The 9,188-nt window shown below is 31.5% G+C and overlaps 1 protein-coding gene across 1 annotated transcript in view; it reads right to left on the reverse strand.

Annotated features, from left to right (window-relative positions):
• Positions 1–7,629, reverse strand: part of LOC126976153 (uncharacterized) — a 64,259-nt gene extending 56,630 nt beyond the window's left edge. Inside the window, exon 1 of the mRNA XM_050824379.1 lies at positions 7,498–7,629. The gene's annotated coding sequence lies outside the window, so the exon portion shown is untranslated. The remainder of the gene's footprint in view (positions 1–7,497) is intronic.
• Positions 7,630–9,188: the final 1,559 nt, after the last annotated feature.

Genomic DNA, 9,188 nt, shown 5'->3' on the forward strand with positions numbered 1-9,188 from the left:
TACTTAAAAACAATGACTGACTTTGATTTATTATTTATTTATAGCATTGGTACCAATAATTTAAATCATTTTCAATATACTTGATTAAAAAAGACCCACCCGTTAGGTTTATAGGCAAAAAAATATTGATGAAGGTTAGAGTTCTATTTTTAAATATTTTTCGCAGTAAATTAAATAACAAGACCACAGACTTCTTTCATAGGGAGCAAGACGACTCAGCCTTTTTTTATGCCAATAAGGGACGAGACGAGCAGGACGCTAAGCTGATGGTAATTGATACACCCTGCCCATTACAATACAGTGCCGCTCAGGATTCTTGAACCTTGAACCCAAAAGTATTGAGACGCACTATAATTGCGTTCGTCACCTTAAGACTTAATGTTAAGTCTTATTTGCCCCGTAATTTCAGCGCCCTTCGGACCGAAACACAATAATGCTTCATGGCAGAAATAGACACCGTTGTGGTACCCATAATCTAGCCGGCATTCTGTGCAAAGGAACCTCATTTAATAAACACAAAATAAAATGCTCAGCACACTTAAACGTTAACTTAAGTTCTTATTTCAAAAATTCAACATTACAAAATGCATAATATAGATACAGATATGAGACTTACTTGATATTAAGTGGTAAAGACCGCTTCTAGTGTAATTGTGAATTTGTCACCTGTCGAGATTATAAAAATAACGGGTTGCACTCAGGGAGTGCCGGCAGAAGTGAAAACTTGAACAGAAACGTTGTGCATCTTTGAATATTATGGAATGGTTAGGGAATAATTTCGAAAGAATTGCATTATTTATCAGTATAAAAGTACTGGCATAATATTCTTTTTTTGCACTATCGTACACAATAATGACAATTTAGATTATATAAAAATTTAACGCTTCAGAACTATTACAATTATTTTATATTAAAGAATTTATCTCTCAAAAAATCAACTTTCATCCATAATTTCAACGGCTATCTTACGTATTTTCGATCAGGTCACGTGTTCTGACGCAAGTTTAACATTATATTACCCATCCCAAGAAAAGTGCTCAATGTTGCTAAAGAATTAATACTTGCTTCAAAAAATCAATTACTTACAATTCAAGGAATTAAAATAGCGGTCGTAACGGTCTTTGTTGACTGTCTAGTTGAATATTCTTTTAATCTTAAGAGTTCTTATAAAGAGAGGCTCGTTTTGCCTAACAACAAAGCTTATCAAGCGGATTAAGTCCCCGTTAACGAAAAGAAAATGGAAGATTTAAAAAAATTAAGAAATTCCTTGCCACAAGATAAAGAAGTACCAAAGTCAAGTCAAAGTCAAAGTAAAAAAATCTTTATTCACTGTAAAACTTTATAAGTTATTTAGTGCAAGTCAGGATGAAGTACAAAAGTTACAATAGCATTAAAATCAGTATAACAAAACTCATTAACAAAATTTGGAACATTAATTCCAACTATCTTTATCATTCCAATAATCTTTCACATTATAATATGCCTTAGATGTTAATTTATTTTTTACGACACATTTAAATTTTTTAATAGGTAATATTTTAATTTCATTTGGGAGTTTATTATGAAATATAACACAATCCACTTTAAAAGATTTATCAATTTTACGGAGCCTAGTAGATGGAATTGCGAGTTTATGTTTGTTTCGAGTATTGACGCTGTGTACATCACTATTCTTTTTAAATTGGCTAGTATTTTTATGAGCGTATAGGAGGTTCTCGTATATGTACTGGCAGTGTACTGTCATAATATTTATTTCACTAAACTTTTGTCTCAATGAATCCCTTGAGCGCATTTTATAGACTGCTCGAATTGCTCTTTTCTGCAGCACAAATATGTTTTCAATATCTGCAGCCCTACCCCACAATATAATTCCGTAAGACATGACACTATGAAAGTAGCTGAAATATACAAGTCTAGCCGTTTCAACATCTGTCAGCTGCCTAATTTTTTTTATCGCAAATACTGCAGAGCTAAGTCGATTACATAAGTTTTTTATGTGAGCACCCCATTGTAGCTTAAAGTCTAATGTAATACCTAGGAATGTTGTCGTTTCTACTACATCAAGTTTGTCATTATTAATTTTTATAGGTGTTGGTTGGTGCTTTATATTTGGAAGTGTAAACCTTACACATTTTGTTTTCCTTTCGTTTAAAAGTAAGTTATTAACATTAAACCAATTTACTACTTCAGCAATGTCGTCGTCAACCTGACAGAATTTTTTTGCTGGCGTTTTATTTTAAATAAGAAAGATGTATCGTCAGCAAACAGTATAATATCATGTTTATTTTGAGGTAAATCATTGACGTAAAACAGGAACAAAAAAAGGACCCAAGATTGAGCCCTGTAGAGTTCTATGAAAAAAATTACCAATGACCGGTCACAGTCCTTGAAACAGATGAGACCATGTGTAAAACAACTAATATAATAATTTATAATGCTTAATTAAGGAGATAAAGAAGTTGTCTGATAAAATGTATAAAACCTGTCAAAAGTGTATTTTTTCGCTTATTTGAGAAAACACTTAAGTCAAGGATTAATTTATTTTATTAGGGAAGCTTACAGCCACAAACACAATACAGTTAAAACATGTGAGTAAGCGTAAGGCCAATTAAAAGCTACCACATCTGTAAAAACAAAAATTATTTCTAACTATATAAAATTATATCAAACGAATTGTTTTGAAAGTTTTACAATTAAGTTTATAAATAAAGTTTAATCTAGCGCCAACATATAATATTTACTAAGTGCACATCTTGTACTTTTTATGTTACTAGCAAATAAATCAATTTCAATATTATCACTATTATACAAAATAGCTTAATATAAATTGGAGTTTCTAAATAAAAAACTACTTTCAGACACTATTTATTTCATGACAATGACAATATATTAAAAAAAACACATCCATGGCCATTCAAATTTTTTTTCACCTCCTGCAAAGTTAGGATATGATGACTAATGGGGTCTTTCAAATAATCAATTCAATTCATATGTACGTTTATTCAAGGCTTTATATTCAAATTAAAATATTTTAATTCAAAATAGGATTCAAATTCACTTATTGAACGTCAAAAACTATCACCCATTAAAAATAGACTGCCTCAGACCCGAGAATAACGGGCGCAAGAAACTCAGCGGGTTTTTTTTTATAAGTCGGCAACGCTCTTGTGATTGTGTGATTACTCTAATATACAAGAGAGTATGCGGTACGGTGCTGCGGTGATCACTTAACATCAGATGACACGTATGCTCGTTTGTCTTTCTCTTCCAAAAAAAAAAAACAGAACTGGCGAGAAACTCATTGTATTTCTGTTCAAATCAGTATTTACAGATTTAGTTTTTTACATTCGATCTTTTAAATACAACAATTATATATATTCAACTTAAAAATCCTCACTTATTTTTGCAGCAAAACAGGTTATTTTTTGGAAAACAGCCAACGCAATATATACGGGCTTATGAGTTTTAATTCGCTTAAGTACTCTTTTCATATCGGTATTAACATTCATGTATTAAAAGCTATTTTCAGATATTTTCCTCTTCATCCAGGGATAATATCCATTTACAGTTTTAATTTCATTTGAACTTTTTTAATGAATGATATGCATACGTAAAAAGTATAACTTTTGTTATTCATAAGTGTCATTTCTTTGAACAAAATCAATAAAGTGATATTGATTTGATTTAGAATATCCACGCTGATATTATAAATGGGAAAATAACTCTGTTAATCTGTCTATGTGGTTCTCTTTCACGACTGTACAATCCAACTGAATCGCTTAGTTAATAAATTGATGAAATTAAGGCAATGGAATGGATGTCGCATATTTTGGTCGCAAAATCTGAATTTTGGAATCCAAGATATAATCACGATGACGACGCAAAGTTTGGGGCACGATATATATAATTGTCTATTGTTTAGTTTAAGTTTACATATTATGTACAACAAATGGTTGTTAGCATCTTAGCTGGAAATTTTGTATCTTGGCTGCTAGCTTCTGCTTACGCATGGATTATAGTAAAATACACTTATTAATATGTTATCAGCACGCCAATTGCGTGTCTCACGAGCGTCCGAATTGGTATGCATTATTAATAAACTATGTCCTATAGAATTATTAGGAGAATAATATAAAACAGAAAACATTTCAACTGTTGCATCTCAATATATTCTTGATAATGTTATATGCTCAAAGGCATATAAGCGAATTTGCTAGAAACTGTGATAATCATAATGTTTAAGCCAGGAACAAACAAGAGCTCGCGAGTGCACAAGGAAATCGTAAGGCATTTAACCAGACCTTTCCTCAGACCACCCCCGGGTTATTTAATTAATTAAATTTTATTGTGATGAAATGCTTTTTTAGATAAATACGCTGAGTTACTTGCTCAGTTTTGATACCAATAAGTGTTTTAAGATACTACTTTGAACAGCAAAACACAGTGGCTCTCCCGGAGTGCCGAGAAAAGTGAAAACTTGAGCAGTTACGTATATTTTTTATTTATTTCTTCACATTCAAAAAGTATTTTACAATTTTACTTAAATTAAGTACAAATATAAACTCATTCGGGTTCTACCATGTACTATACTCGTCGCATGTTATAAATAAATAATTAAGAAAAATACAAAAAATATACTAAAATCCGTAGGAACATTAAACTAATTACAATGTTACTTTAAACATTTATTACATTAAAACTTATTATAACTATTTAGCAAATTTAATATATTAAATTACAAACAAACAAACCTAGTTCTTACCGCATACTTATTTACATGTACCCTTCCTTTAATTTGCATTTGTGTTTTATTCTGCTCTGTTGAGGGTTTTTTTTATGGAATAGGAGGTTAAACGAGCGTACGGGTCACCTGGTGTTAAGTGATCACCGCCGCCCACAATCTCTAGCAACACCAGAGGAATCACAGGAGCGTTGCCGGCCTGTAAGGAAGGAGTATGCGCTTTTTTTGAAGGTACCCATGTCGTATCGTCGCGGAAACACCACATAAGGAAGCTCATTCCACAGCTTTGTAGTACGTGGAAGAAAGCTCCTTGAAAACCGCACTGTGGAGGACCTCCACACATCCAGATGGTGGGGATGATATCCTAACTTGTGGCGTGTCGTGCGAAGGTGGAATGAAGTGAATTATCAATGTATTTCAACACAAACTCAACTCTTGTTTAAACAGGGAAAACATTTACCTATATAGAATATGCTTACCTAGTTAGCTGACCCGAAAATCGTTGTTCTGTACATAATTAACAAAATACTGTTTTTGAATTTGTCAATAATATTTCATAACATGAGTTATTATTAATATGAGATATTAATAAGAATTTTGTTGCTATAATAAAATATAACGCGTCAATAAATTCTCTGATAGAAAATATGTCAATACAAAACAAATATTGGAAATAAAAATGATTATGGGTCACAAATCGAAATAAAAACCATCCTAACTCTCGAGTTGGACTCAACTGCTCTCTATTAAGTAATTCCCGTTAAAATCGGTTAATTAGTTTAGGAGTTCGATGGAAACAAACATCAGGACACTGTATTTATATATATAAAGATGTACAGAGGTATCGGTTACCTTAACAGAGTTGTGAGTTCAATTATTTTTTCCCAACTGAATAAATGGCCAACGCTTCTAAAGAATAGTTCGTTTTAAAAATATTTATTTATTTATTGGAAAACAAACAGCTTAGGTTATATACACATTGTAACACATAATTTATATTACACAAGCCAATAAAGTTTCCACTTAAATATAAACAAAGTAGGAGTGAATATAATACAAAATATAACGATTTGATATACAATTAAACATAAGGCGAAAAACGTACACAAAAATACAAATGAAACAAAATTTATCAAATTTATTGGTTGGACATATTTTAAGGATGTTTAAGATATTCTTTATTTTTTTTTAGTAAAAGTTCGATAGCTGCTATGAAAATATTTGAATGAAGTCGAAAGAAGTCGTGTTTATTTGAATTGTCAAGAGACGTACACTGTCTGTACATAAATTTACTTTCTTTAGATTGCAATTGTATCTTCACGCAGTACACCTAACAATTACAAATTGTATGCGGTATCAGGGAACATATAAGTATCGGAGTTTTAAGAAGTGAAAACTTCTTTAGCGGCGTTGAGCACTTTTCTTGTGATGGGTATAAAATGTTAAACTCGCGTCAGGACACGTGACCTGAACGAAAATTCGTAAGACAGTCGTTGTAATAATGGATGAAAGTTGAATTTTCTAAGAGATATAATATATTTGTAATAGTTTTGATGTGTTAAATTTTTAATGTTGAAGTCAAAGTGAAAGTCAAAAAAATCTTTATTCACTGTAAAACTTTATAAGTTATTTAGTGCAAGTCAGGATGAAGTACAAAAGTTACAATAGCATTAAAATCAGTATAACAATACTCATTAACAAAATTTGGAACATTAATTCCAACTATCTTTATCATTCCAATAATCTTTCAAGGTAACAAGTATCGGTCAGTAAGTATCGGAGTTTTAGCGGCGTTGAACACTTTTCTTGGAATGTGTATAAAATGTTAAACTCGCAACACGTGACCTGATCGAAAATTTATTTTTTTATTTTCTTTATTTATTATTTAAAACATCACAAAAATGCGTAAGACAGTCGTTGAAATAATGGATGATAGTTGAATTTTCTAAGAGATATAATATAATTGTAATAGTTTTGATGTGTTAAATTTTTAATGTAATATAAATTGTTAATTTAATGTGCGATAGCGCAATAAATGTATATTTTATTTAACCACAATAATGCTAGTATTTTTATACTGATAAATAAGGCAATACCTGTGAAATTATTCTTTAACTATTCCAATATATTCATAAATGCACAATGTTAATAGTCAAGTTTTCACTTCTGCCGGCACTCCCGGAGTGCAACCCGTTATTTTTTCTTGCAAAAAAACATTTTTCTATTGTACTGTCATCAAACATACGCTATAAATAAGTACTAAAAAGTAAAAAATTACTATTTTCTACAACATTTTGTTGTTTGTGGTTTTTTCTGCCTGACACAAAATATTTTCGTGTGATGATATATTAGTGAAATAAAATAAGTATTGAAAGCCGTAATTTTTATATCCAACTTGACACGAACATCAAGATGTTGTAGAGGCAATAATTTTGTATTTTAACCGCAATCTGCAACCCATGGACATTGTCGTAAATCATGCAATTATATATTAAGCAGTAATGTGTAAGCATTACTGTGTTTCGGTCTGATGGGCGCCTTAACTTAAATGAGACTTAACATCTTATATCTCAAGGAGATGAGCGTACTTGTGGTGCTGATCAGAATTTTTGGGATTTTCAAGAATCTTGAGCGGTACTACATAGTAACGGGCAGGGCGCATCAATACCATCAGATGAACGGCCTCTCGTCCCTTATTGTCATAAAAAAATATGTCCAAACATGTTTATAAATGGTAATACAAATGTTTTTCTTACCTTCTCAATCCACAACTGTAATTTCAGTCACCGAAAAACCAAGATCGTTTAGAATTCTGACACATAAACTTACAAACTTCACCTCAAATCTTATGAAATACCAAAACGGTATTAAATTCTGACTAAAAAAAAAACAAACGCCAACAAATATTATCGAATATAGCTAGTTTATTAAATTGGAAAATAGAGCATAATCCCTGCTAATAAAGCTTATCACTTTCTGAATTCACTTTAAACTTAATTAACTATCAACTTAGTCGGGATCGCATACCAAACTTCATTGTAATAGTTATGGTGCAAATATAACATCTAATATAATATATTCAGTTTTCCTACGTGCATATTATTTATATATTCGCTTATACTTACCTAAAATTAAATAACTCAGTTATAACACACGTTATTTCACACAATACAAAGTTTGTTTCCACGAATTGACTTAAAATGGACGTTTTTCTTAAAAGGACAAAAAGCGTTGAATCAATTCAAACGCTATCCACGTACTGCCGTATCCATGGGAATTTTGACTGAAAACTAAAGATGATCCTGTTGTTGCGGTAAGCAACTTTATGTTAATTGTTTTAAAGTTGTAAGTTGTATTGTATGTGTCACTGTCAAGGAGTCGACTGTTTTCGTAATGAACTTTTGAATGTTTTAAATGTTTTACGCGATCCGGAAGCGTGAGTTTTTTATGAATAAAAAGTCAATAACAGTCCTACCTTTCAATTAAATATTGATTTGTAATATTTTAACACGATTTTATTAGCATGGAATGTATCTATGTAATGGAATCTTGGACCATGATTTCTACCCCTTCTGAACGTCGGATTATTTTGAACCATTGCGCACTTATCAAAGACCGACCGACCGAATTCAATAATTTACATGTCCCAATATTTTCATCAATTCTTTAGGATTAGTTATTTTAAGTGAAAGGAATATTATAATTCTGTGGCTTAGATAATTTATACGTCTAGATAGTCTCTTGCTGTTAGACAACCGATGAAAACAGGCCAGTATTATATTAGTTCAGTGTGCGTGACAAGCTACGTCCTACACTCACGATTTGTATGACACTTTGTGTTAGTGTGCGTGAATTACTCAAAATAGAAATTAACTGTCAACCTCAATTTTTTTCGACGTTTTCCCAGCTGTAATAGTCTATCTAGACGTATAAATGATCTAAGGTCTATGTTATGAAGTACTGATTAATTATGTATCATACCCGCAGTTTTAAATATAAATTTTTATAGCTAAATTATGCGCTGATCGCAACTTATAAACCAATCCATTATCTCGTTCCATTTTATCATCCTCTTATCCCTCGGGAGCTGACAATGTCGACTTATCAATTATTCACACCGCAATCTGCCACTCCATATTCGTCGCAACCTTTTCGTAACGTTAACTAACATTGCAGAAAGTATTTAATTTTAAAGTGAAACTTTTATTAGATCGCTTCAATTTTTTTCGCCCATCTATCGCATGTCGCATAACAATCGGCTGCAGAGTAATGTAGTAGGGGTGAATTTGTATTATTAATTTCAACTACTGTTTTCAATTCAGTTTGGCCGCGTGGTCAAGGCACCAGATTTAAGCGTTGATGTAGAACGCGATCAGGACAATTTGTATTTTTCGGGGATTAATTACTCAAATTGTATTTGAAAACAAAATTTATGAACGATACGGGT

This window comes from Leptidea sinapis, chromosome 2 (genome assembly GCF_905404315.1).
Source record: "Leptidea sinapis chromosome 2, ilLepSina1.1, whole genome shotgun sequence".
In the NCBI taxonomy this organism is placed as follows: domain Eukaryota; kingdom Metazoa; phylum Arthropoda; class Insecta; order Lepidoptera; family Pieridae; genus Leptidea; species Leptidea sinapis.